The following is a 24,378-nucleotide window of genomic DNA, read 5'->3' as shown; positions in this document are numbered from 1 at the left end:
TTTGGACTTTAATGTAGACCAATTTGAAAACCGGACCAAACATTAAGAATCTACATACATGTACACAGTTAGATTTGGCAAATCAAAGAACCCCAATTATTCAATTTTTAATGAAATCAAACACAGTTTAATTTTGGACCCCAATTTGGACCAACTTGAAAACTGGGCCAATAATAAAAAATCTAAGTACATTTTTAGATTCAGCATATCAAAGAACCCCAAGGATTCAATTTTTGTTCAAATCAAACTAAGTTTAATTTTGGACCCTTTGGACCTTAATGTAGACCAATTAGAAAACGGGACCAAAAATTAAGAATCTACATATGCAGTTAGATTCGGCATATCAAAGAACCCCAATTATTCCATTTTTGATGAAATCAAACAAAGTTTAACTTTGGACCCTTTTGGCCCCTTATTTCTAAACTGTTGGGACCAAAACTCCCAAAAGTAATCCCAACCTTCCTTATATAGTCATAAACCTTGTGATAAAATTTCATAGATGCGAAAATCAAGAAAATGCTTATTTGGGACCCTTTTTGGCCCCAAATTCCTAAACTGTTCGGACCTCAACTCCCACAATCAATCCCAACCTTCCTTTTGTGGTTATAAACCTTGTGTTTAAATTTCATTGATTTCTATTTACTTATACTAAAGTTATTGTGCGGAAACCAAGAATAATGCTTATTTGGGCCCTTTTTTGGCCCCTAATTTCTAAACTGTTGAAACCAATACTCCCAACCTTCCTTTTGTGGTCATAAACCTTGTGTCAAAATTTCATAGATTTCTATTTACTTACACTAAAGTTATAGTGCGAAAACCAAGAAAATACTTATTTGGGCCCTTTTCGGCATCTAATTCCTAAAATAGTGGGACCAAAACTCCCAAAACCAATCCCAACCTTCCTTTTGTGGTTATAAACCTTGTGTTAAAATTTCATAGATTTCTATTCACTTTTACTAAAGTAAGAGTGCGAAAACTAAAAGTATTCGGACGACGACGATGACGACGACGACGACGCAGACGATGCCGACAACGCAGACGACGACGCAAACGTGATACCAATATACGAGGAAAAAATTTTCAATTTTTGAGGATGTATAAAAACCTGTTTAACTACTTTTACAAGGCTAGAAAGAAAGTCGAACAGTGAAGCTTGTAAGCAATACTTTTTCAATCTGAGCATGCAAACTAAAGATTATGTGATTTTAAAGAAACGTGTTAAAGTAAAGTCCCTTACTTATTACAATACAATAAATACCCAAAGTGAAATCTGTTGGTACGAGTTCTACAACAGTCAATATGGGATTACATGTGGGTCTTCGTCAAACTGTTATTGCAACTTCAGCATATTGTTAAGTCTGTCTGCAAGGCCTTAATGCCACTTTATATGCATACCCCTTCTGCCACCAGTCAATCAGAATCTGAAAAAAAGTTTTAAAATTTAAAACATGTAAACAGATTAAACAGAATAGAGAATGGAAACAAGGAATGTGTCAAAGAGACAACCCAACCAGAGAGCAGAGACAGCCAAAGGCCAACAATGGGTCATCAACACCATGAACACAGCGAAAAAATTCCGCACCTAGAGGCACACTTGATCTGGCCCCTAAAGGCTAAACAATAATGTTTACTAGTTCAGCAAAGTAAAGGCAAATATGTTTCTTATTTGTAAAATAAATCATAAATATTTTAATTTTTAGTGGCCTCTAGGGAACTCTTGAAACTGTGCGCAGAAACTAAATGCATAGCCATGATAACTAATTTTTGAATTAAATTAATACATTTTTCATTAACCATGGTAAATCAATGAGACGAGGCTTTTAAGGGATGAACTTAGCTCTTATAACAAGGCTTAGTTATTTAAGGCATGTAACTTACTATATGTGAGAAACTTGGGACTTACTGGGAAGCTTGCGCAGAACCTCATTACATGCTCTGATCATTATTTCTTACAATAAATTAAAATACATTGTAATTAAGCATGTACATGTATATGTCTGAGCAAATGCTTTGGAGTGATGAAGAGAAGCTGTAATAATACCCTTTAGTTATTACAGACATACATGTACTTTTTCTGTAATAACATAGGTGTACTATCTGACTATGCATGATTGGAAAACTATGAACTGTTATATCTTTCTATACATGCTATAGTTGAGTACACCGGTACATAAAGACAATAGTATTACTATCAATAGAACTTGTATACATTTTAACAAAACTAATGATGTATTGTTCCTTTGAAACATGTAACATACATATGTTATCACAGTTCTTTGATTTTTTAGTCCACAATAACAAATGTATGTTATTTTTCTGTAATAACTCTATAGAGTTATATCCTTGACTGACTGAACCATGAAAATGAGGTCAACGTCGGGTGACAGCTGCCAGTTGGACATGTACATCTTATAATGATTCCATATACAAATAAATTGGGAATGTTTCCATGGGACACAGAAGTTGCCCCCGTTTGCATATCATATAAAGTTATAAAGGGACATAACTGAAGAACGGTAAACATGGTAAAGGTAACTATCAAAATTTGGTTGGGGCTAACTTAAGTCAGAGAACAGAAACGAAAAATTCAGCACCTTTACCATTTGTAAAGGGGCATAACTCTACAACGGTTTAAGTGAAGCACCAAAATTCAAACTTGATCTGTCCTTTGTGGAAATAATCATTGTGTATAAGTTTCTTAACATTTGGTTGAGGCAAACTTAAGTTAGAGAACGGATACCAACTTTGGGACGCACAGACATATGTAGGGACAGACGGATGCACAGACCAACAAGGGCATAAATATAATAGACCTATTAATAACAGTATTTGAGATATGATAGATAGTTTATGCTCATAAAACCATGAAGTACATAGGTTACAGAGAAGTTAAAACATGCATATGGACTCGACCATACAAATTTAACCTTGCATGTTAACTGATCCATGAATAGAAAACTGTCTGACGGGCACTAGGACCCTGCAAGGTACGCACATACCAAATATAGTTATCCAACTACTCATAATAAGAGAGAAATTAAGAATACTAATAATCTTAATTTTTTTTTCAAGTAGTCACTGAACCATGAAAATGATGTCAAGGACAATGGACATATGACAGACAGAAACTTCATCACATAAGGCATCTATATTCAAAGTACGAAGTATGAAGGATCCAGGTCTTCTACCTTCTGAAATATTCGGCTTTTAAGACGTCTGTTTACGATAATTCTGAATGTCTAAGGGACATAACTAAGTAATAATTTTTTACCTTTACAAGTAAATAAAATTCACTTGTATAAGTATCCTACAAATTTACTTATATAAGTATATTTTTTTTACTTCTTCAAGTAAATAAAAAGTACTTGTACAAGTAGTACCCCTGACTGTACATTATACAGGGAAATATTTGTACAGATTCTCATCGAACTATTTTCAACAAATTCGGCGGGGTCATCATATGATTTGCTTTATACAATACAGACATGACAGAGTTTATACAATACAGACATGACAGAGTTTATACAATACAGACATGACAGAGTTTATTCAATACAGACATGACAGAGTTTATTCTGTGTATTGGATATTGTCAAAATAGTCAAATCCAACCCGCAACTGTAAGGATTAGGTGGGCAACCCTGCCTTAACCAATGAATGGTAGACAAACAAAGAGAGAGTCCAGGAGAAGGCAAATCATTTGACAAAGACACACGCGGGACAAGAATGTCACACCATGTCTTAGATATATGATTTTTTATTAGTTGTTATAGGCTTTGAGCTAGCTGTCAATATCAGCTAAATCACAAAAAGTTTGTGTGCTTTGTATCGATCTGATGAATTAAGCCCTTTTTCAACTAATTTCTAACCCCGCTTGCCACATTTGGAATGTGCCTGTCCCAAGTCAGTAGCTGGTAGTTAAGTAGTTGTCGTTGGTTCATCTCTGTCATATTTGTTTTTCGTAAATAGTTTTTTTGTAATTCATCAGTCCTGCCTCTCTCCCAACCATTATAAAAGAGGCATGTTTTTCTAGATTTTAAAATAAGCTCGGGATATAAAATCGGTACCCCTACACATATATTAAGTGTCATCTCTCAGACTTTGTCTGATCGATAGTTATTGGAAGTGCTGTGTACTGTCTCTGTATTTCGTAGATTCACATTCCCTAACATGATATTCATAAAATCGCACGGGTTGACATGGTTGGTGTCTTGGTAGAATCTGGAATTGCTCATCTTTTTGGAGCACATATTTCGTCCTATTTGTCATCTTATTTTTAAGGACCTGGGTTTGTACTTGTCTCTTTGTTTTTCTCATTTTGACACTACATTAGTCGCTAATTTCCGCGACAACAATAATTGAAATAAAACTCAGATGAGTGATACAAGGGGTAGAAGGTGTTGCGACCAAAGAGGGCGGGTAGTTTTATCCAACTCTGATATATTTATTTATTGAGTAAATAGTGATGAAACCTCACTCCCCTGATACGGGAAAGGGAGAAACCGACGATCTAGTGAAAATGAGATAGATCAAGAAAAAAAAAGAAAAAAAAAAGCGACCTAGAACAGAACAGAATAACAGTGGTCACACAAACTCCGAAATATATAAAATACCAAGACCATCACTACTCCGAAATATAAAGACAGATTAAATACCAAGACCTGTAAAACGAAAGAGGGACGAGGGTTAGGACTGAACAGTTGCAATAAGTACCAACCCCAATATACTGAGACAAATATCCCACCTGAGAAGAATAATCGGAATCAAAACGGACAACCACAAATATTATAGAGAACGGAGTTGGTCTTTTTAGAGAAAATTTACCCATACACTTAAGACAGATGCATTGTCGGAATAAAGAGCTGTCGGAATAATGGGCTGTCGGAATAGTGGGCTGTCAGAGTAATGGGCTGTCGGAATAATGGTTGTCGGACTAACGGGATTTCACTCATACAAACAACATGAACAAGTCATCACTATTTTTGACAACAAATTTTGATATCATGCTTAATACAATTAGGATTTTCCCGGATTCCCTGCTATTTTTTTTTAGTAATTACATGTGTCCCCCTCGACTTTTCTTTCCCGTTTTCAAACAAAATAATTTTACTTTCTCATGTCACGTTTACCAAAAGTCGGCCAATCCTGCATCACGCTAACTTAGTAAGACCCCAATGAGACCCACTGTGATGACTGAAAGGCGTTATTACATACATTCATTGTTTCTTTGTAAAATAAAGGGTTATTTCAACACAATTCACGACAGGAGGAGATAACTCTATGATAATTACCCACATAACAGTATGCCTGTTATTTTCTGAAATAACTTGTTTAAGTTACATGTATACTTTTGGTGGTATATAATAATGTAACAACTTTAATGAATATTGTCTCATACCTGTGGATGAGGAACCTAACTTGATGTTAATAATCATTGATAATCAGTTATTAACTTTTTTTTAATTTTCAAATACAAAGATTATATATTGTATGCACAATTTTGATTCTATACGCATTATAAATGAAGGTTCAGGCAAGCTTTTTAAAAAAGAAAACTTAAACAAACAAAAATGTGACAAACATCAGCGCCGCCTGGTGTCTAAAAACTCTTACACTTTTCAAATGCACTTTTTAACTTACAAATTTGTTTCCATAAACAATTTTACCTTGAAGAAAATAAAATCACTTAGTTAAATGATTAATTAAACATTTCTTCTGTACTTGTTCAGAACATTTTGTCTTAATGCGAAGAAGAAGAGATATGGAAACCCGGAAATATTTCCATCGTCCTGTTGATGACCCGTGTCAAAAATGTAAAAAATATTTTTTAAATGAGCTAAAATGAGTACGTCATTTCTTCACATGTGTCAAATATAACAGAAATATTTAAAACTTACCCTTAAAAGCCCTCGAAATGACGTCTTCTTGGTGAAAAAGAATTGTTTGCAGTTTGTCGATAGCAGCAACGCGGAAGTTTTGTCAAAACGAGACACTGAATATCGGGATTGGGACAAGTCGGACCAAGAAAACTCGGACCACTTTTAAAGAAACTCGGATTTGATTGAAAGACAAATCGGACCAGGTTGAAACAATGATTGGACCCATTTAAAACGGTTGATTCAATGGGAAAAAGGGGGTAGAGGACGTAAGACCCCCCTTGTTTGATCGCCAAAAATAATAAATATTTGTTCACGCTATATGTATATGTACTGGTAAATGCCTCCCTTATCCGAAGAACCCCTCGAAAGGTCGCGAGGGTACAGTGGCATCCATGTACACTCTATATCGGGAATAATGCAGATGTGTCAAAAAGTAAATTTATACGACAATTATTTTTACAAGGACAATCAATCCCCACCCAACACAACGTGAGTGCTAGGCCACCGGGAAGTCTGTTATTATGGTGGAGGAAGCCGAAGAATTCTAGTAAAATCGGCACCTGGTCAAATCGGCACCCGGTAGAGTCAATTCGGCACCCGATGTAGTCATTTCGGCACCCATGTTGAATATGTTAATATCTTTTTTTCAGTATTTTAAATGCCGATTTAACCTGGTGCCGATTTGACTTTTTCTATAGGTGCCGATTTAACTTGTACCCGAAGCCGAAGTACTCGGAGAAAACCACCGGGCCACTCGGTGGAAACAGACAAACCAGAGAGATATCAAAAGATTGATCTCCAGGTCAAAGTAGGGGACAACTTTGACTAACAAAGGCCCCCAAAGTACCCTTTCTAGTTTAAACTCCGGTCTGGGTACCAGAGATGTGTGTGAGAGGGTGAAAATTACCCTTCTGATGTACTGATATTTTTAGCACCCCGAGTGAGAATCGAACTCGGGACCTTCAGCACTGTAGCCATCGGTCTTAACCATAACAGAGGGGGGGGGGGGCAGGACCTTTTTAGGAACGTCGGGAACGGGCGTTTTTAAGCTCGGGATTTCGGGATTGACCCTTCCGGGATCCGGGAATTCTTTTTTCGAATTTCGGGATGTCGGGATTTGAATTTATTTAAATTCGGGACCTCGGGATTTCATGTTTTTAAGCCCGGGATTTCGGGATCATGACCCCCCCCCCCCCCCCCCCCCCCCCCGCCTCATAACACCACGAACTCACATAAAAATATATAAATGTTTAGTAAAAAAACGTCAAACTTTTTTTTTTTAAAACTATTTGACAAAATTTCAATAGTTTGATGTATGCTCATTGCTCATTGGCATTGGCACTCATACCACAGTTTCTTAAGACTTTAATTGTCACCTCAGTGGGGGTCTGGAATGGGGGAGGAGGATGTCGTAGAACAACTGATTCAACTCAGTGACACATGTAAATTCAGAAAGTTAATTAGCAATGTTTTTTTGTAGAATAGGATATTTGTTTTCTACAAGTTCAACTTGTATGCGAAAACAGTCATGTACGTGCACTTAATTTTCTTGTTGGCTTTATTTTAAGAAAAAAATAATTGACGTGTTCCCTTGGGAAATGCAGGAATTTTCACTTCCGCACACAAAAGTCTTAAAACTTTCTGATATGTCAAATCCTCTGTTTGCTAAAAATGTATCTCCTGGTAAAAGTTTCGTTAACAGTCGACAATTTTAAGTTATTTTCTGTTTACTAGATCGTCCACCCTCACGTTAATCCAACCTTTAGACAGACGGTATAAAAGAGGGTGTGAATGGGGTATAAAGAATAGAGTAAAATGGGCAAAATAGAGAATAGAGAATAATGGGGTGCTAAAATATAATGAACAACTGCAAAATTTCAAGAATTGGGTAAAAATATACTGATTACAGAAAACTGAGAACAATGTTCCGTCAGAATACAGTTATCAAGTTATTACAGAATAGCCATTATTGTTAAAGATAAAGAATAACGAGCGAAAAAAAATAAAGAATACAGAAATGAACCGGGACTCCCCATCCACACCCTCATACATGTCATATAATGACACAGATAAATAAATCGAAAACTTTACAGTTACTTGATGAGGTTTCAGCTCGGGCAAGTAAAAATTCTAATGTCTCTATAAAAACAGTAAAAATCAATGTCACAAATCTAGGAAACTGTCCATGTCACAAAAATATGTAACTTTACCCTGTCACAGAAATGTGTAACTTTACGCTGACACAGAAATATGTAACTTTACCCTGACACAGAAATATGTAACTTTACCCTAACACAGAAATATGTAACTTTACCCTGACACAGAAATATGTAACTTTACCCTGTCACAGAAATATGTAACTTTACCTTGTCACAGAAATATGTAACTTTACCCTCTCACAGAAATATGTAACTTTACCTTTTCACAGAAATATGTAACTTGACCCTGACACAGAAATATGTAACTTTACCCTGACACAGAAATATGTAACTTTACCTTGTCACAGAAATATGTAACTTTACCCTGACACAGAAATATGTAACTTTACCCTGTCACAGAAATATGTAACTTTACCCTGACACAGAAATATGTAACTTGACCCTGACACAGAAATATGTAACTTTACCCTGACACAGAAATATGTAACTTTACCTTGTCACAGAAATATGTAACTTTACCCTGACACAGAAATATGTAACTTTACCTTGTCACAGAAATATGTAACTTTACCCTGACACAGAAATATGTAACTTTACCCTGACACAGAAATATGTAACTTTACCCTGACACAGAAATATGTAACTTTACCTTGTCACAGAAATATGTAACTTTACCCTGACACAGAAATATGTAACTTTACCTTGTCACAGAAATATGTAACTTTACCCTGACACAGAAATATGTAACTTAACGCTGTAATAGAAATATGTAACTTTACCCTGACACAGAAATATGTAACTTAACGCTGTCATATAAATATGTAACTTTACCCTGTCACAGAAATATGTAACTTAACCCTGTCACAGAAATATGTAACTTAACCCTGACACAGAAATATGTAACTTAACACTGTCACAGAAATATGTAACTTTACCCTGACACAGACATATCTAACTTAACCCTGTCACAGAAATATGTAACTTTACCCTGACACAGAAATATGTAACTTTACCCTGACACAGAAATATGTAACTTTACCCTGACACAGCAATGTGTAACTTTACCCTGACACAGAAATGTGTAACTTAACCCTGTCACAGAAATATGTAACTTTACCCTGACACAGAAATATGTAACTTTACCCTGACACAGAAATATGTAACTTTACCCTGACACAGCAATGTGTAACTTTACCCTGACACAGAAATGTGTAACTTTACCCTGACACAAAAATATGTAACTTTACCCTGACACAGAAATATGTAACTTTACCCTGACACAGAAATGTGTAACTTTACCCTGACACAGAAATATGTAACTTTACCCTGACACAGAAATATGTAACTTTACCCTGACACAGAAATATGTAACTTTACCCTGACACAGAAATATGTAACTTTACCCTGACACAGAAATATGTAACTTTATCCTGACACAGAAATATGTAACTTTACCCTGACACAGAAATATGTAAATACACATGGTCAAAAACATATGTAACATCTGTCACGGTAAGATAAACTGTAAATTTACCATGTCACAGAAATATGCAACTTTCCGCTGTCACTGACATCATTTTGTAAATGCACCTTGTCACAAACATAGGTAGCTACTCTGTAAAAAAAACTGTAAATTTGCCCGGTCACAGAAATATGTAACTAATTAAATGTACTCCGTCACTGAACTATATAACTCAACCCTGTCACATAAATTTGCGAATGCACCATGTCACAAGCATATGTACGTGTAGCTACTTTGTAAAAGAAGTTGTTCTCTTTAAAAAAAAAAAAAAGCAATACGTGAACCTAATAACGCTGACGGTTGGGTCACCAAAAGATTGTTACTTAATTTTTATTTGCTTTTGAATTGATGTAATTGACTGTGATTAGAAGAAGTGGATTGAGAGTGAATATTTACATCTACTATTTGAATATACATGTTAAAGCTAGACTATTTTATTAAGTACTTGGGAATGTACATAATTTTCCAGATGATAAGCCTTTTGCAAATCCAAATTTCTACAAACCGGATGACTTATACAAATTGCACAAACCAATTGCAATATAAATTTATGCACCCAGTTTGCTTTATAATCTGGAATTCTGCATGCATTTACTTTATCCTATCTTTATATTTTATTTCCTGCATGGACTTTCATGTACTCAACTCGTTATTGAAGTCGTCTGTACTCATGAATATGTTAATTGTATAGATAAATCTACAGTCCAATTTACATGACATTGTGCAATGAAACCTGTGGCATGTAACTGATTGGGACATCTTATAGAGAGACTTTTTTGGTCTAATAAATTAAGCAAGTAATTATGACCATGCATGCAAGTCACATGTCAATCTCTTACAGCCGTGTCCTAAATTTAGATAAGAAAAACGAAAATGCACATTCACGAGTGAAATTAGTATAATTTATTTTTTTGAGAACTCAAACCGATAGTGTGCGTTTGAAATGCGATCTATAATGTAAATGAATCAAGACGTGAATGGATAGTTGGGCAACACAGTGAATACAATTTTCAAAACTGTACCATAGTACACATATATATGTACATGTTATAAGGTAATACTATTAAAACAAACAAACAAAAATAGGGTTGAAATTTTATAATAAACATACATTCTTGTCAGTAATTTTTTCCGAAAATTTTGAATATATATACATGTAGTATCAATAAACACAAGCGTCAAGTATTAAAGGACGGACATTTTATTAATCAAATGAATCTATTTTTAAATTCTACCATTCCACTATAAGAACAGACTACTATACAAAATATTAGTAAATACTTATAAATCCATACTTAAACAGTACAAAATAATAGCAATCGAAGATCAGACGGAGATCGACGGAATATAACGACTGACATTATTCGTGTTAGTACTTTATTAAATTGTGTTATGATTATTGTAAATTATTACTGGGACTATTATACTATTCTTACGTTTTTTTTTGTGAGCTGCAGGGATTTAAAATCTTTGTAAATTGAAAACACATAAGTATTTTTATTCACAACCTTTTAAAATTTAAATATTTAATTAATTTATCTTACTTTCCGTTTAATGGATATATTACAATACAAAAGAAAAACTTTTACTTATCAAACCTTACTAAAACGATAGGAAATAATTAACATGAAAATATAATTATTATTGTTTATCAACATTTGTTTTGAATGATGCAAGGATTTATTTAAATTTAATAATTATGCATGTTTCATTTACAAATGAATATTTAAAAATACTAAAGCAGAGTATCTTGTCATATACATAATTATTTCTTAATTGCAACTCTGAAAATATTCTGACTTCAATTCAATATTTAGTTTTTACAGAAACATAGATACATGTACAGTATATATTTTGTAAATATTTCTTTGATTTCTAATGAATTAATTAAATTGAATACTTTTGATCTAATATAATACACATTTAAACCAGCCGAATGTGTTCCCCTTAGTCTATGTCTATGATGAAAATACACACGTGGTTAAATCTTCAGATATAATTAGTATGTATGTTATCATGACACGGCATAATACTGACACGCAATAATTTACCTAGATACACACATATAATTGCGTTGTCATAATACATGTACTTGTTTAGTAACTTTCACATCAAAGCGCTTATAAACATAAACATTATTTTAAACACATATGTTTTGTGAAAAGTCAAAAAGGTTCTTATATGTGTACGATTTATTCCCTGCAACCTATCATTATTGTTTACTTTCTTATTTACTTTTGATTGTGTAATGTCACGTGCTAGCCTAGCCACAGAAGGACCCTTCAAAGACTTATATAACTACCTGTATACATGATCGAAACTTTCGAGACTTTCCGAGAACTTTATTTCGATTCCGGCCGAGAGATATCGAGTGACCAATCGACACATCCAAAACTCGCCAACATTTAAGCGGGAGGGGGGTTCACGCACAAAACCTGTACATTTACCCGTTATTTGAAACCCCCCCTCCCCCCCCCCCGTTTTCTATGCTTAAAATTGTACACCCCCTTATTTTCCTCCCCCCTTTCAGGTTACAAATGACCAGTCCCCTAGTAAGTATTTGCTAAAAATTGTTTACTCATTATCAATACGGTATTGGTCTTCGACCTAGTAGTTGGAAAAGATTGATGAAAGGTTGGTGAAGACTGTGACCAAATGACATTTTCGTTCTCTTATTTCACATGAAGACATTTGTCTCAGCCTCTCGATACATGTTTACCTTTAGAGATATGGATGCTAGAGATCAAAAGGTGTGTACAGATAAGACATTTACCAGCCTCGTGATACATGTTTAACTTTAGAGATATGGATGCTAGAGATTAAACAGTGTATAAAGATGAAGACATTTGTCAGCCTCTAGATACATGTTAAACTTTAGATATATGGATGCTAGAGATATAAGGTGTATAAAGATGAAGACATTTGTCAGCCTCTCGATACATGTTTAACTTTAGAGATATGGATGCTAGAGATTAGAAGGTGTGTGCAGATGAAGACATTTGTCAGCCTCTAGATACATGTTTAACTTTAGAGATATGGATGCTAGAGATAAGAAGGTGTGTGCAGATGAAGACATTTGTCAGCCTCTAGATACATGTTTAACTTTAGAGATATGGATGCTAGAGATTAGAAGGTGTGTGCAGATGAAGACATTTGTCAGCCTCTAGATACATGTTTAACTTTAGAGAGATGGATGCTAGAGATTAGAAGGTGTGTGCAGATAAAGACATTTGTCAGCCTCTAGATACATGTTTAACTTTAGAGAGATGGATGCTAGAGATTAGAAGGTGTGTGCAGATGAAGACATTTGTCAGCCTCTCGATACATGTTTAACTTTAGAGTTATGGATGCTGGAGATTGAAAAGTGTGTGCAGATGAAGACATGTGTACAGATGTAAGTAGAAGATTCTGTGTAAAATAAACTACAATGTACTTAACAAATTGTAAATTGGGGAAAATGTACATGATGTATGGTGTAAGTAATATACTCTATGCAAAACAATTGGAAACACTTAAGAGTGATATACTTGTATATGGTAAAGTGTTTTGACAAGAACGTAACCATGATAACTACCAGGAACACACGAACCAGCAGTTATACATCTAATCAATAGAACAAAGGAATCCCATCTAAGGATTAGAAATGATGAACATATTAGAACAGGTAATATATCTAATCAATGGAAAAAGAGGGACGAAAGTTATCAAAGGGACAGTCAAACTCATATATCTAAAACAAACTTACAACGTCATGGCTAAAAATGAAAAAGACAAACAAACAACAGTACACACGACACAACATAGAAAACTAAAGAATAAACAACACGAACCCCACCAAAAAACTAGGGGTTATTTCAGGTGCTCCGGAAGGGTAAGCAGATCCTGTTCCACATGCGGCACCCGTCGTGTGGAACATAGGAATCCCATATAAGGACAAGTTTAGAAATGATGAACATATTAGAACAGGTAATACATCTAATCAATGGAACATAGGAATCTCATATAAGGACAAGGTTAGAAAAGATGAACATATTAGAACAGGTAATATATCAAATCAATGGAAGATAGAAATCCCATCTAAGGGCAAGGTTAGAAATGATGAACATATCAAGACAGGTTTATACTAGTTCACGCTCATGAGATATCAAGACTTTAGCAGAAACAACTGTATTTGAAATTTAATTACGGCACAAATGATCAAGCGTCTACGTGAAGGGTAAAAAAGGCATATACGTCTTGGCAAATACAACGATAGAGAGATAAAACAGGCATGGTTGCCGTTTGTTACTGTGTAACATATTTGTTGTTCGTTCATTTTTTTTTGTACGAACAGTAGGCCGTTAGTTTTCTCGTTTGAATTGTTTCAAATTTGTCACTTCGGTGCCTTTTATAGCTGACTATGCGGTATGGGCTTTGCTCATTGTTGAAGGCCGTACGGTGACCTAAAGTTGTTTATTTCTGTGTCATTTGTCTCATCATTGGCAATCAAACCACATCTTCTTTCTTATAAAACATTGTGTAAATATCCTGGCGGCGGGAAAAACTTAACGATCATCCATACATTAGACCAAGGATGTGTATATTAGATAAAAAAAAAATACATGAAAAACACACTATTCAAAATCAAGCATATATATGTATGATAAAATAGAAAAGATATAATATGGAATATTCTCGCAAATAATTTTGTTTTGTTGGCAGGCCAAGAACAGTGATGCCACAGAGAAATCTTGCATATCTTAGTTTGTATACCTTATTTTTCATGATGATAAAAAGTAGGATACCTATTAAAGCAGAAAATGTCTTCTATACCACTTTTAAATATTTAGAAATTGACTCCTATCAGTGGTAAATTACACATTTTTCTGGAAAACAAAAGTTATAGGAATATAACAGTCACTCGCCAGTCGTTCTGTTCGTCTCTGTATGAGCTGGTAAATCTTTTCAGATAATACGTAATATATACATAGTAATATTTATATATCACGCCTAGACGAATTAACGTATTTAATTCACGAAAAGCGTAGCTTTGAGTAAATTAAATATGTTAATGAGTAAGGCGTGGCTATATATGATTTGTAACATTAATGGACGATGACACATGTCAGGCGTTAAACTTAACTGTACTTTTCATGAATTAAATGTGTCAATCAAATAGTGGCACTTTCTATGACAAAATGTGTCAATCAAATAGTTGGGCTTTCTATGACAAAATGTGTCAATCAAATAGTGGGACTTCTTTCTATGACAAAATGTGTCAATCAAATAGTGGGACTTCTTTCTATGACAAAATGTGTCAATCAAATAGTGGGACTTCTTTCTATGACAAAATGTGTCAATCAAATAGTTGGACTTTCTATGACAAAATGTTTCTACTTTTCAGAAAATGATTTCATGGATTTGACATTTTAGTTGGATTTAATTTAATGATAAATTTGTACATGTAAATGATAGATCTGTACATGTAAATAAATTTAAAATGGTAAATTACACATTTTTCTGGAAAACAAAAGTTATAGTCATTCGCCAGTCGTTCTGTTCGTCTCCGTATGAGCTGGTAAGACTTTTGAGATAAAATTAGAATACGGTGTATGATATTTTTATAGTTTGAAAGAGTGTATAATTAGAAGTTACTGTACAATAGACGTTAGAAACCGACTTAAAATTCATCCATTGTTATAGTAGTAAGGAGGCTTAAATAAATGTACACGTAAAACATTCAATCATATCCCTGTGCCACGATAACCTAGCTTTTGCAAATACATTAATATCGTATAAGAAAAGGGGTGAACAAAAAATCAAGAGGAAGGAAAAAATGCAAACTTACTTTTATAGTAAATTTTCAATGGCAAGTCAATATTGACATTAAAAGATCTCCGAACAAGAAGGGATTTTCAGATCCCCGAACCCAAAGGGCGGGGTAATTTCAACCTCCTATTTTGTGTGGAGGGCTTTTATTGTCAATATCAACTGATCACTGAACTTTAACAATCCGTCGGAAATTCAAGAAAGTTACAGAAACAACACTTGCATTAGAAACGACGAGTCTAAATCGGATTCAATTGATTATTCATATGACAGATAAACCGTACTTAGTATAAAAATACGGAGATGTGGGACGATTGCCAGTGAGAAAAACCCATACCGTATAGTCGGCTGTAAAAGGCCCAGACATGACAAATGTGAAAAAAATCAAGCATACTAATTTATAACAAAGCCATTTATAAAATCAAATACGAAAGACATTAACTAACGAACCACCGAACTACAGGCTCATGTTGCCTTAGGACAGGCACATACAGATTGTGACAGGGTTAAACATGTTTTTTAGCGCTCAACTTTCCCATTACCTAGTATACACAAATTATAGTTAACTAATTGCATAGAAAACGGAACGATTACATGATATAAGTATTTGATACTTTAGCTCCAAATCAATATCGTGGGATTTTTTTTTTATAAATCAAAGCGTAATTTTATATTCTCGAACTTGAAATTATCAAAAGATAATAATGTATTTCGTTTTAAAATGTTGTTTTTTTTTGGGTTTTTTTAATTAAAAGCCACATTTGTTAACTTCAATGCATACAATTGTACTCAAACAACCTGAGTGCAACATCTAATTTCCAGGCTCAACTAATTAGATATTTAGAGGTGCACTCAATACATGTATAGACGAGATATTTTAAAAGTTTTTATTACTATTATTCGCCATTTGAAGTTCCACTGATCGAGATTTAAAAGGGGATGGTGACATTTTTCAAGCACACGTCATGAGTGTCTTGTGTCTGGTGACATATCTTTGATGTTAAATAATGTTAAATCACTCTTTACCCGTTTAGACAAAAGACGGAATTCTGTGTAGGCATCTGTCTGTATAAATGCTGTATAGAAATTGTTGACCCTACATGTATTGATTTGTGTCGTTGGTTTGCTGTCTCATTCTGTTTAAACATCTGTCGATTTAAAAGACTGTATGTTGACTGTAGATGTCTTGGTTGTTCTGTGTTATTAGTTTGCTATCTCATTCTGTATAAACATCTGTCGATTTTAAAGACTGTATGTTGACTCTAGATGTCTTGATTGTTCTGTGTTATTAGTTTGCTATCTCATTCTGTATAGGCATCTGTCTATATTAAAGACTGTATGCTGACTCTGGATGTTTTGATTGTTCTGTGTTATTAGTTTGCTATCTCATTCTGTATAGGCATCTGTCTATATTAAAGACTGTATGCTGACTCTGGATGTCTTGATTGTTCTGTGTTATTAGTTTGCTATCTCATTCTGTATAGGCATCTGTCTATATTAACGACTGTATGCTGACTCTTGATGTTTTGATTGTTCTGTGTTATTAGTTTGCTATCTCATTCTGTATAGGCATCTGTCTATATTAAAGACTGTATGCTGACTCTGGATGTCTTGATTGTTCTGTGTTATTAGTTTGCTATCTCATTCTGTATAGGCATCTGTCTATTTTAACGACTGTATGCTGACTCTTGATGTTTTGATTGTTCTGTGTTATTAGTTTGCTATCTCATTCTGTATAAACATCTGTCTATTTTAAAGACTGTATGTTGACTCTAGATGTCTTGATTGTTCTGTGTTATTAGTTTGCTATCTCATTCTGTATAAACATCTGTCGATTTTAAAGACTGTATGTTGACTCTAGATGTCTTGATTGTTCTGTGTAATTAGTTTGCTATCTCATTCTGTATAGGCATCTGTCTATATTAAAGACTGTATGCTGACTCTGGATGTTTTGATTGTTCTGTGTTATTAGTTTGCTATCTCATTCTGTATAGGCATCTGTCTATATTAAAGACTGTATGCTGACTCTGGATGTGTTGATTGTTCTGTGTTATTAGTTTGCTATCTCATTCTGTATAGGCATCTGTCTATATTAACGACTGTATGCTGACTCTTGATGTTTTGATTGTTCTGTGTTATTAGTTTGCTATCTCATTCTGTATAGGCATCTGTCTATATTAAAGACTGTATGCTGACTCTGGATGTCTTGATTGTTCTGTGTTATTAGTTTGCTATCTCATTCTGTATAGGCATCTGTCTATTTTAACGACTGTATGCTGACTCTTGATGTTTTGATTGTTCTGTGTTATTAGTTTGCTATCTCATTCTGTATAAACATCTGTCTATTTTAAAGACTGTATGTTGACTCTAGATGTCTTGATTGTTCTGTGTTATTAGTTTGCTATCTCATTCTGTATAGGCATCTGTCTATATTAAAGACTGTATGCTGACTCTGGATGTCTTGATTGTTCTGTGTTATTAGTTTGCTATCTCATTCTGTATAGGCATCTGTCTATTTTAACGACTGTATGCTGACTCTTGATGTTTTGATTGTTCTGTGTTATTAGTTTGCTATCTCATTCTGTATAAACATCTGTCTATTTTAAAGACTGTATGTTGACTATAGATGTCTTGGTTGTTCTGTGTTATTAGTTTGTTATATTATTCTGTATAGGCATCTGTCTATATTAAAGACTGTAAATTGACTCTAGATGTTTGATTTTTCTCTATTGTTGGTTTGCTGTCCCGTTTGGTATATACATCTGTCTGTATTAAAGACTGTATGTTGACTCTTGATGTCTTGATTGTTCTGTATCGTTCGTTTGCTGTCTCATTCTGTATAGTCAATTGTCGATATAAAAGATAGTAAGTTGACTGTAGATGTGATTTTCTGTGTTGTTAGTTTGCTGTGTCATTCTGTATAGACACCTGTCTGTTGTTACATGAAAGACAACTGTATGTTGACTCTATAAATAAGAAGATGTGATAGAGAGCGAATGAGACAACTCTCCATCCAAGTCACAATGTATAAAAATAAGAATTCTAGGTCAAAGTACGGCCTTCAACACGTAGCCTCTGCTCCCACCGAAAAGCAAGCTATAAGGGGCCCACAATGACTAGTGTAAAACAATTCAAACAAGAAAACCAATGTTCTAATTTATATAAAAAACGAGAAATGAGAAACGAGAAACACCTATGAACTTCAATAACAAACGACAACCACTGAACTACATGCTCCTGACTTAGTACAGGTGCATAAATATGTAGCGGGTTTACACGTTTAAACAGGCACCTACCTTCAACCAAACCTAATCTGTATTTCTTGAATTATCTGTGTCATTGCTTTGTTTTTTTCATTTCTGTCTTCTATAAGAAAAAAAAAGCCTGTAGGTTATTACCTCTAGATGTCTTGATTCTTCTGAGTCGTTGGTTTGCTGTCTCACACTGTTAAGGCATCTGTCTGTACAAAAGACGGTATGTTGACGGTAGATGTCTTGATTGTTCTATGTCGTTTGTTTGCTGTCTCATTCTTTATAGATATCTGTCTATTCAAAATATTGTATGTTGACTCTAGATGTCTTGGTTGTTCTGTGTGGTTTGTTTTTTTGTCTCATTTTGTAAAGGCATCTGTCTATTATAATATAACAGACGGTATGTTGACTGTCGATGTCCTGATTCTCCTGTGTCGTTGGTTTGCTTTCTCATTCTGAATATGCATCTGTCTATTATAATATACAAGACTGTATGTTGACCGTAGATATCTTGATTATTCTGTTTTGTAGGTTTTCTGTCACATTCTGTAAAGGCATCTGTCTATTATAATGTAAAAGACGGTATGTTGACTCTAGATGTCTTGGTTGTTCTGTGTGTTTTTTTTGTCTCGTTCTGTAAAGACATCTGTCTATTATAACATAAAAGACGGTATGTTGACGGTAGATGTCTTGATTCTTCTGTTTTGTAGGTTTTCTGTCACATTCTGTAAAGGCATCTGTCTATTATAATGTAAAAGACGGTATGTTGACTCTAGATGTCTTGGTTGTTCTGTGTGTTTTTTTTTTGTCTCGTTCTGTAAAGACATCTGTCTATTATAACATAAAAGATGGTATGTTGACTGTAGATGTCCTGATTCTTCTGTGTCGTTGGTTTGCTTTCTCATTCTGTATAGACATCTGTCTATTTTAATATAAAATACTGTATGTTGACGGTAGATATCTTGATTCTCCTGTGTCGTTGGTTTTCTTTCTCATTCTGTATAGGCATCTGTCTATTATAATATAAAATACTGTATGTTGACGGTAGATATCTTGATTCTTCTGTGTCGTTGGTTTGCTGTCTCATTCTGCATATGCATCTGTCTATTATAATAGATCTGGCCCCAAAGGCTAAACAATAATGATTACTAGTTCAGCAAAGTATAATGTAAAGGCAAAGATGTTTGTTATTGGTAAAATTAATCATAAATATTTTAATTTTTAGTGGCCTCTAGGGAAGGAACTCTTGAAACTGTGCGCAGAAACTAAATGCATAGCCATGATAACTAATTTTTGAATTAAATTAATAATTTTTCATTAACCATGGTAAATCAATGAGACGAGGCTTTTAAGGGATAAACTATAGCTGTCATAACAAGGCTTAGTTATTTAAGGCATGTAACTTACTATATATGAGAAACTAGGGAATTTCTGGGAAGCTTGCGCAGAACCTCATTACATGCTCTAATCATTATTTCTTACAATAAATTAAAATGCATTGTAATTAAGCATGTACATAACAGGCTATTATTTGAACTTGGAATTATTTTTACTATGGAATTTGCATAATTTCTTGTGTTTAAAATTTTCAGTAAATTCTATGTTTATTTGGTATAATAATCTTAAAATAACTCTTTCCATTAAATATATTTTGGTTAGATAGTGTTGAGCGCGGCACAGTACATTCTATTGAAAATAAACTATTTTCTTTGTAATGGTAAGTGTTGTGCGCAGCACAGAACATTTCAGTATAGAATAAACATGGAATTTACTAAAAATTTCAATAACAAGAAAACAAGCAAATTCCATAATTAAAAATAATTCCATGTATAAATAATATCCTGTTACATGTATATGTCTGAGCAAATGCTTTGGAGTGATGAAGAGAAGCTGTAATAACACCCTTTAGTTATTACAGACATACATGTACTTTTTCTGTTATAACATAGGTGTACTATCTGACTATGCATGATGGGAAAACTATGAACTGTTATAACTTTCTATAGTTGAGTATACACAAAGACAATAGTAATATCAATAGAACTTGTATACATTTAAGGATGTACATGTACACCTCTGAGGAGCCAAACATTTCTAGAATTAAACTTTTGTTCTAAACCTGTTTTTGGGTTTAAAAGACTGTAACGAAATAATTGGTGAAGAAAAAATCATATGGTGGTGCACTTCTTTTTTTGCTACGGCCCTTTGAAAATGTCCAATTTTGATGAATTTCCCATTTTTCATTGATTTTCACCTATTTTTGGGCTATTATTGTGAAAAAAATATTAGTTCCACAATTAAACTTTTGTTCATACTTTCTAGAAAGATGAAGGGGACCAATCTGAATAAATTTTACTTAAAAAAATCATAGGTAGGTTAATATAAGAAAGTTTTATCATATTTTGACGTTTTTGATGTAAAATTTACCATGCTGTCAAATTTGTATTTTTGTGATTTTTCTCAGTTTTAAGAACAAAATGCATGTTATTTCAACTTTTTTGTTATAAATGATTGAAAAATTACATATCTAAGAACTTTGAAAAGACCAAAATGATATGGGACGTACATGATTCTTGTAAAATCATTTTTTGTATCCCTCACCCATTTTCTCCAAAATTTTGCTAAATGTACTGACTTATTTGGTCGTAAAATTTGAAAACTGGATTACTCAACAACCGTTCATTGTAAATACACAATTTTTTCACAGAGTTATGTTTGATTATAATATTTTTAAAATTCATTGATATTTTCCACTTGTATCACATGTTTTGGAAATAATTCAAGAACAAGATTTCAACGAGACTGAATGAGACTGAAAAGTCAGAAGAATACATCCTTAAACAAAACTAATGATGTATATTGTTCCTTTGAAACATGTAACATACATATGTTATCACAGTTCTTTGATTTTTTAGTCCACAATAACAAATGTATGTTATTTTTCTGTAATAACTCTATAAAGTTATATCCTTGACTGACTGAACCATGAAAATGAGGTCAACGTTGGGTGACAGCTGCCAGTTGGACATGTATATCTTATAATAATTCCATATACAAATAAATTGGGAATGTTTCCATGGGACACAGAAGTTGCCCCCGCTTGCATATCATATAAAGTTATAAAGGGACATAACTGAAGAACGGTAAAGGTCACTATCAAAATTTGGTTGAGGTTAACTTAAGTCAGAGAACGGAAACGAAAAATTCAGCACCTTAAAGGCTTTACCATTTGTAAAGGGGCATAACTCTAGAACGTTTTAAGTGAAGCATCAAAATTCAAACTTGACATGTGCTTTGTGGAAATAAGCATTGTGTATAAGTTTCATAACATTTGGTTGAGGCAAATTAAAGTTAGAGAACGGATACCACCTTTGGGACAGACGGACGCACAGACCGACAAGGGCATAAATATAGTAGACATATTGCTTACAGTATTTGAGATATGATAGATATTTTATTCTCATAAAACCATGAAGTACATAGGTTACAGAGAAGTTAAAAACATGCATATGGACTTGACCCATACAAATTTAACCTTGAATGTTCACTGATCCATGAATAGAAAACTGTCTGCAAGCACTAGGACCCTGCAAGGTACGCACATACCAAATATAGTTATCCAATTACTCATAATAAGAGAGAAATAAAGAATACTAATAATCTTAATTTTTCTTTTCAAGTAGTCACTGAACCATGAAAATGAGGTCAAGGACAATGGACAGACAGTCACAGAAACTTAATAACATAAGGCATCTATATCCAAAGTACGAAGTATGAAGGCTCCAGGTCTTCTACCTTCTGAAATATTGGGCTTTTAAGAAGTCTGTTACGATGCTGCCGCTGTCACCGCCGCTGGATCACTATCCCTATGTCGAGCTTTCTGCAACAAAAGTCATAGCCTGGACAAAAACTGATTACATGCATGTATTATTTCAGCCATCTTGGTTCGTGGGCGGGGTCGCCGGACAGATTTTTTAAACTAGATACCCAAATGATGATTGTGGACAAGTTTGGTTAACTTTGTCTTGGTAGTTTCAGAGGAGAAGATTTTTGTAAAGGATTACAAAAATTTACCAAAAATTGTTAAAAATTGACTATAACATGTATAAAGGGCAATAACTCTGTAAGGGGTCAACTGACCATTTTGGTCATTTGACTTTTTTGAAGATCTTACTTTGCTGAACATTATTGCTGTTTACAGTTTATCTCTATCTATAATAAATTTCAAGATAATAACCAAAAACGGCAAAATTTCCTTAAAACTACCAATTCAGGGGCAGCAACCCAACAACGGGTTGTCCGATTCATCTAAAAATTTCAGGGCAAATTCATCTTGACCTAATAAACAATTTTACCCCTATTTTTAGCCATGGCAGCCATCTTGGTTGGTTGGCCGGGTCACCGGACACATTTTTTAAAACTAGATACCCCAATTATGATTGTGGCCAATTTTGGTGTAATTTGGCCCAGCTGCGTTTCAGAGGAGAAGATTTTTGTAAAAATTAACGACGACGGACCACAACGGACGCCAGACGCAAAGTGATGAGAAAAGCTCACTTGGTCCTTTGGGACCGGTGAGCTAAAAAGCACTTTACAATGATCAGTAAACCTTATTCATTTCATATACCACCGTCATTGTCTTCTTTAGAATAGTTAGTGCCTCAAATATATGCCAATAAATTGAGACTAAAACTGCATGCAAGTTTTCCTTGAAAAGTGAAAAAACTGTGCCTCAGACCATGCTGTCTGCAAAAAAAGTTGAATGCAAGAGTATTTTTGCAATAAGACTTCTTGTATTATAACATCTTAGCATAGAAATGAACAAAAAGTAACAAATTTCCACTTCTCAAATGCTTCTGGATGCATTTTTATATGTAAATATGTCATGTATGTGCTACGGCCTAAATCGACTCTAAATAATTTTCAATCTCAAATGGCCGAAGACCATTTTATACTCATGTGGTATGCTTTTTGTAACTTTTCTTTACATTTAAAGTACATTTAATATATATGGAAGAATAATTTATGGTAAAAAAACTTCAAAAAACTTGAAATTGGGTGAAAAAATTGCATGTTTATGTAAGGCTTCCTTTAATTTGAAAATCTCTAATAGATCTGATGAGTGTTAAGTTGTTTTTAATACTTAATATATCATATATATAGGAGCATTTAAAAAGCAATTTTTTTCACTTTTGCAATATTTTAATTTTTTAAGCCCAAATCTTGACAGTTGAAATTATTTGATTTAAATGTCAAAATTAAACATCCAAATTTCAATATTAAAATGGCCATAGTTTCTATAATATATCTCCTATGGCCATGAAATTTGGCCAACTATCTTATAATTCCGTAAGCTTAGGTCATGCAAAGTTTTATTAAAATTAGTCAAGTCCTTCTTTCCTATGAGGTCTGAGGACAAAGTTATCGTCCTTCGATTTTCGTTGTCCACAATATATAGTCCCTAGTGCATGTAGTGTGAACAGTGTATAACTTGCCAATTTTTTTCATACCCTTTCCTAATTTATTTCTAGATATTTTATGCATGAAATATTAAGTAAGGGGATGAAATTACATGATAAAAAAATTTGGGTGCTGAATCTTTAGGTTAAGTAGTGATTTGGTCCAGTTAAAAAAGGTCAAAAATTAGTATGTCTGAAGCTGTCAAACTGAATTTTAGACCCCCTTAACACAGAATTGTCAATATTTTGAGTTAGAGCTGGTAGAAGTTTCTATAATTTTCATATTATTTGTCCCAATAG

This window comes from Mytilus trossulus, chromosome 5 (genome assembly GCF_036588685.1).
Source record: "Mytilus trossulus isolate FHL-02 chromosome 5, PNRI_Mtr1.1.1.hap1, whole genome shotgun sequence".
Classification (NCBI taxonomy): Eukaryota; Metazoa; Mollusca; class Bivalvia; order Mytilida; family Mytilidae; genus Mytilus; species Mytilus trossulus.
Note: the sequence above shows the minus strand (reverse complement) of the source record.